At 38.2% G+C, this 6,716-nt stretch overlaps 1 long non-coding RNA gene across 1 annotated transcript; it reads right to left on the reverse strand.

The window, feature by feature from the left end:
* Nucleotides 1–5,033: 5,033 nt before the first annotated feature.
* LOC115626923 lies at nucleotides 5,034–5,626 on the reverse strand. Its single transcript, XR_003995633.1, has 2 exons — nucleotides 5,547–5,626; nucleotides 5,034–5,494 (listed from the first exon to the last, which is right to left on the reverse strand). It is a non-coding gene; the product is annotated as an uncharacterized LOC115626923 (long non-coding RNA).
* Nucleotides 5,627–6,716: the final 1,090 nt, after the last annotated feature.

Below are 6,716 nucleotides of genomic sequence, written 5' to 3' on the forward strand. Positions count from 1 at the left end.
GGTCGCCATCAAAATTGACAAAAATGCAAATTTATTTACGACTGCAGCAAACAGCAGCTACGAGCAGGAGGAAACGCGACATGGGACAGCAACGTGAATGAATGAGCATGAACCAACTTGCAAAAATCAACATGATGCAACAGCTCTACACACACACACACACACACACACACACACACACACACACACACACACTTATTCAACTGACAGTCGAGCTGTCAACTGTCGAAAGTTTATTTCAAAAACGTTGCTACAAAATGTGCAAAATATTTCGGTGCATGGGCGTGCCACCAGCGCCCAATGTCAACAAATTGCAAACAGTGGCATATAGTATTGTGCGTGCCGATGTGGCACCTGTGTGTGGCATCACTTAGCTCGGCGACGCTTTTGTGCAGTCTGCTGCAATTAGTCCCATAAAGGTCTTACTGAAGCTCTAAAACAAACAGATTTGTAAACGTCCTTTTCACAGACCATTGCAAAAAAAAAACAACTCGAGTCCCACTGGTCTAAAGACTAAGCTTAATGACAAAAAAGAGTCCAACAGAAAATACAGATTTTGATCTGTCTTTGACAAAACTAGTTGTGGATTTGTATTTTGTCAATAAGGCACACAGTTCTTAGTGTTCTCGTCGATACAAGCACTAATATCCAAACATTGTACAACCAATTAAAAGTACGCTGATATAAATAATTTAATAATAATTTAAAAAAAATCAGAAAAAGCCAGAAATATTAACCAATTAATGTTCATATATAATGCTTGAATTTTGCAGAATACAATTTAGTTATATTTAGTTGAATTTTAAATTCAGCAAATGAAGTTTTTGTAAACCTTTTAAATAGTTGTATTAGTTGGCCAGTTGCAAGCTTTATAAGTTATCCATCTAAACAATTCTAGACGTCAAGTCTTCTGGAGCAAAAATCAATGTAAAATGTACTTTAATTTCGTGGAAAAGTAAATTTCATATAAACATATAGAAATGGAACTTAATTAATTAATCTACAAGCTGTTATTAGTTAGTTAGTTAGTTATTTCTATGTGCTTTGAAAAGGAGCTGTATTTGCTATCATAGTTAAGACTCTCTTTGTGGACACTTTCGATTTAAAAAAAAGGTGTATAATCCTTGGAGTAATAATAATAATGTTACCTCAACACTTACAGAAACTCTTTGAATTGTTTATAAAGCATAAAATGTTTATTTATTTAATATTTGAGCACGATTAATTTTGTAACAATAATAAATATTAATATAACTCTCATACTCTTAACAATCCTCCAACTTTTAAATAAAGAGATAAAAATTACCCTTTTCATAGATTGAGAGCCAAATCTTTTAAATGTTTCAAAAACATTTAGTTGTAACCAAGGGTTTGACTTTATTTAACAATTCTTCGTTAAATGGTTTGTTTATCATCAATTTTATTTGGCTAAAATGAAAATAAGGTTATTCTACTTATACAAGGTGATTCCCCAAAGTAAACAGGATTTTTTTTAATGTCCCTCTCCAGATGCAGCCACATATGATGTATTTTTAATACAATCCTAAAACCAAGCGACAACAGTGAAGACAATACGGACTTACTTCCACTATGAAGTAAGCAATTATTTATCGGAAATTCGTTCCATCTGGCCAAACGGATAATATTGTGTCTGTGGTGGTGTTTTCAAGCATTTGGTCATCATAAAAAAATAAGTTAACGCTCAACCACCCCCGATATTCGCCGGATTTTGCTCAGTGTGAAAACTGCCTTTTCGGAAAATTACATTTTCCCATGAAAGAAAAGGAACTTCACAACACACGCTAGAAATGCTTCTTGATCGTGTCAGATGAATTTTTGAATTAAATACTATATTTTTAAAAGAGTACTTTTTACTTTTTACTTTTTACTGCTTTTTCAAAACTGGCTTTAAGCGTTAGCCCAGCACTGTTATCAACAAATAACAACAAATTTCCTTTTGTATATTGGCATATCTAAATGAGAGCAATATTGGATATTAAAGACTTGACCAACTAAATAATAGTTGTATCATGCCCTTTAATAATCGAGAATTGAGATGAACGAAGCTTTGATTTGAAAGTTAAAGTTATTTATCTGAATCACTATAAGCAATATTATGCGAGTATGTTTGCGTAAACACGCCTGGGAGTGTTCAAAAGCGATTGCCTGCCCCTGTGTATGGTTTCTGTTTCCAAAGCTGTCAATGCTGCCAGGCACTTGGTCCACATACCTCTTGGATTTTATTGATTCAACCGGCCAAGGACAATACGATAAGCTACTCTGCTGCCCAACTACTCGTTTACCTTAAATTTTAATTTACTAGCTGGCACATCCTTTGGCATAGCTTGGGCCATGGCCGGCATATTCATTTGCATTTACTCTTGAACTGTGTGGGCGAGGAAGCGGGCTAGAGAGTCCTTTAAAATATTCATAGACACTTAATAATAACAGCACCCCGAAGTGTGCACAACCAGTTGATCATGACGATGGAAGCATGAGAATGGGAATGAGCATAGGAATGGGCTTGAAGGCCAGTTGGCTATGGTTTTTGGCTCTTGCTTTGGCTCTGACTGACTCTGGCCCTGGTTCTGCTCTGTCCATCGCCCAATGGGCCATTTGCGATTCGGCTATTCGGCTATTTGGACATTTGGCCAGTTGGCCATTTGCTATTTGCACTTTTGGCTGGAAAAACTTTGGCACGAAGATAAAGTCAAATTAGCTGTGTGTTTGTTTGTCTTCGAATGCAAGAAGAAAGCGATTAAGTGAAAACTTTGCTTGCTTTCTGCGCTTTGTGTGCACTTTATTTTATTTCGGTTGTTGCACTCGCCTCCACCACCTCCTCTCTTTGCTCCTGGCTCACCGTTCTCCCCGCAGTGTCCAATTTTTTTATGCGCAAATGTTTTCTACTCGATTTGGCGCTGCGGGCAAATTGTATTTGCATTCGGGCGTGCGCAACTAAGCGGCGGCAGCGGCTGCCAAAGTTTTTGGACCGGATACGAAAACAAAAAAAAATGTGCAACCCACACACGGACAAAAAAGTTGCAAGGTCGTCGGAGCAACGTCAGATTCATGATCCTACACTGATAGAAAATATCGTTATTTGTAAACAAATATGAAGCTGGAAACCGAAAAGAAAACATGTAGCCAGTCAGAGTATTTCTTTCGTACAACGACATCAGCCACGATGCTGCTTAGATAAGAACATTATGTGCATAATTTTATAATAATACATATCTCTTTATAATAATTGGCATGCGTCTCTTAATAGATGAGAAAGGGAAGCATAGTGTATTGGGTCTATTTATCAATGTTTATTTATTTGTTTCGAGTAATAAATTGCACTAATATTGAATGTTTTCAATGTTTGCTTGTAGTGGGGTGTTGGATTTATTTCTTCAGATCAAAATATGATGGGGGCAAAATACTAGCTTAAGAATTTAAAAGAAATCTTCGATTCCGAACATCTGAAAGCGAAAATCCAGAACCCCAAGCATTTATAAATGGGGGCGATTGTTAGAAATGGGTAAACAGTCGACTTTAACTTTTTAATGTAACTATCTTATTACAAAAAGGACTAAACTATTTTGGGAATACATTTGCAAATAATGAACAGGATTTTTCCAATGAATACAATTTTTGGACTCTTCAAATAGTAAGTAAAATCGCCCTTCTCAGCTTTTGTGCTGAATGATACCTTCTATGAATTACAGGTTCGCAATGAATAGTTAGAGAATACATTGGCTATTGTAAGTTATTGTTAATATCAGCTACTATAACGATTTTACTTTTCCTGCTTCTTTCTGGCAATGTGATAAATAATTCGGTTTTTAAATAAAGCATTCCCAAATTACGAATAAGTGATGTATTGAGCGCGCCTCAAAACTTTTCTATAGTGCTGTGAAATGAAGAATTGAATTCAATAAGCTGCGCTCTCTAAATTGTCTGTAATGTATTTATCTTCTTCAACTGGTAATATTAGTTTGGAGTGCGTATTTTCTATCAGTGTAGGGTCGAAAATAAAAACCTTTGTTTTGGAACGTCTCGTTGCCGTTGACGCCTTTAAGCAGTCATTAAAGCTGACTTATTAGTATAGATATACTTACATATATATATGCATAAAAAAGCAGACAGACAGACAGACAGACAGAAGCAATGCGTGCGTTCAATGTTAAATGTCGATGTCCTCATCGTCTTTCTCATCGCCGTCGCCGTCGCCATCGCCATCACCATCGTTGTCGTTGGGCCGCCCCGCTGCCGGAAATGGCGATAACGCCAAAGAGGAAATGAACACTTTTTGGGCAATGGCGCGAGTGCAAACGTAAAGTTACTATAAATACAGTTACCACGGCCAGCAGCAGCAGCAACGACAACAACAAGAACAACAACAACATAGTCCTGACGACCTTCTGCCAGTTTTCGGTTATCTGGCGTGGCATTTTGCGTAGCTTGGCGCTGCCTCTGCCTCTGACGCTGCTGCTGTGTAAATTGTATTGAGGTCGAATTGAAAATGTGGCCAAGTGAGGCAGCCAGCAGCAGCGCCAACACCACCACCAGCAGTAGCAGTAGCAGCAGCAACAACAACAACAATAACGACAAATTTACAAAAATTAAAAGCATTTTATGCGCAAATGGCGCGCATTTAAAACGAAATATGGTAACACGCGATTTGGCCGCCGCCACGCAATGCCACTCCATGCCGCCTCTCTACACGGACAAACACACACACACACACACACACGCACACATCCCCTGCACATCCCCCTATTCCGACCTCGACATTGCGTATAATTTATGTGGCATTTAATGAAAACGGAATTGAAATTTAGTGAGTGAATTTATTAAATGATTTTAAATTGATGCGTCGAGTTGGCTGCTGCTGCTGCTGGCAGAGGCTGCGACCGCACGCCAAACGGCACCTCTGCCCTCAACACCCCCGCACGTTACTGCTTAAATTTAATTTAACCCACTACAGCCTCCCCCAACCCCCACCACCCACCAATCCAGCAATTAGGAAAACATAAACCAGTCCACAGTTATCGGTAACTCATCAGCTGCGCTGCTTAGCAGTGTGCTCTGACGCCTCGTTTATTGGATGTTGAGGGTTAAGAGCACGTTTGTACTTGTAATTGGGATTTTGTGAATAGTGGTATTATCTTCGCAAATGAAGAATTTGTCATTGTATCGGTGTATGTATGTATGTGTGTGTGTGTGCGTATTCTTAAATCACTCTCCCTCTCTCTTTCTCTGTCTCTCTCTCTCTCTCTGTCTCTATCCTTGTGTGGCTTGCGACTTGTCAATGGCTGCATAGTTGTTGTAACTTAAAAGGGTGCCATCACCTCGAAGCCATTAAACTCCTTGGCCAGTCGGACAGCAACCAGAAACATGACCCAGCTCTTCACGCCGGACCAACAAAAGTGATTCTTGTAGACGAATCGCATCACCTGAGCTGCGTGACGCAAGTTGCGACCCATCCTGCTGCTGCCAAACAACCTGCCTGCAACGGGAAGATTGAAGTAGTACTCCAAGAAACCGCACATAATACTCACCAATGGGTTATTTTTACACAAAAATGTTTTCTTACAAATCGAACGTTTGCGACGACAGCAAACAAGTTTCGTTTTCCTTCAATCTATGTACACACGAAAATACAATTGTCAACTTCAATTTCGGCAAGACGCTAGTTACAGTGCTGTATAACATTCGTTTGTATAGCAGTGCTGTGAAACGATGCATTCAACCATTTCTTCAAAAATACTTGTACAATAAGTGTCGCTCGTTTCGTTTCGATAAAGTTACACTTATTTTTCTCCAATTAGTATTATGGTGGGATCAGGAGCAGCATGCTTTAAAAAATTGGCTAAAATTGAAAACTTATGTATACTGGAGTGTGTTTCGATTATTTGATGGAATCAAGCTAATAGGGCTGCCAGCATACTTGTTTTTCTTACAAGGAAAAAGATATCTCGATAAAAACAATTCAATATTATTTGTCCACTACTGAAAACGGTCGTCCAATAGCAATTTAATAATTTTCACGAATATCACTTTTAAGTGTGCAATAAATGTGAAAACCATCACTGCACTCTTCGACTTTTTAATTCAATGCCCGTTTTTATTGTCAATTAAAAGAGATATCGTAAAAAAGACAACACAAAGTATTGGTCGTGTGATTGAATTTAGTTCTGCGCTATGATTGCATTTATTGTAACATCAGCAGTCGAGTAAGTCTACTGAAATCTGTTTCTAATTATTTCTTGTATCCCAAAATCAGGCCCCACAAATTTAAATAATGGACAGATATAGCTGTATTATTAAGTCAATATCTGCATATAAAAAAAAAAAACGGTTTCTTATGCTATATATCCATATGTTTAAAAAAATGCAATCTTCGAATATAGAGCAACATATTGTTTCTTTTTCTCGTGTAGGTCCCTTCTTTATCTTCCAAGTATATTCTAAATTTTAACTGAAGACGTTGAATGGCATTTATATTTGAAAAACTACTGAAACACAGTTGCTTTGAAACTTGGAGACTTGGAGATGCATTCTCGGCTTAATATGTGAGTTTTGAATGTAACTATGAAAGCACTAGAGAGAGCTCAGGTTGTGGCAACATAGGCAGGATCTGCTTGAATCCATTTCCACGCACATACACACACACATACAGATGCGGAACCGCAGGAGTGAATAATGTGAATCCGAAAAGGTTCGCGGGG

This window comes from Scaptodrosophila lebanonensis, unplaced genomic scaffold (assembly GCF_003285725.1).
Source record: "Scaptodrosophila lebanonensis strain 11010-0011.00,11010-0021.00 unplaced genomic scaffold, SlebRS2 tig00000089-arrow-pilon, whole genome shotgun sequence".
NCBI classification, from domain to species: domain Eukaryota; kingdom Metazoa; phylum Arthropoda; class Insecta; order Diptera; family Drosophilidae; genus Scaptodrosophila; species Scaptodrosophila lebanonensis.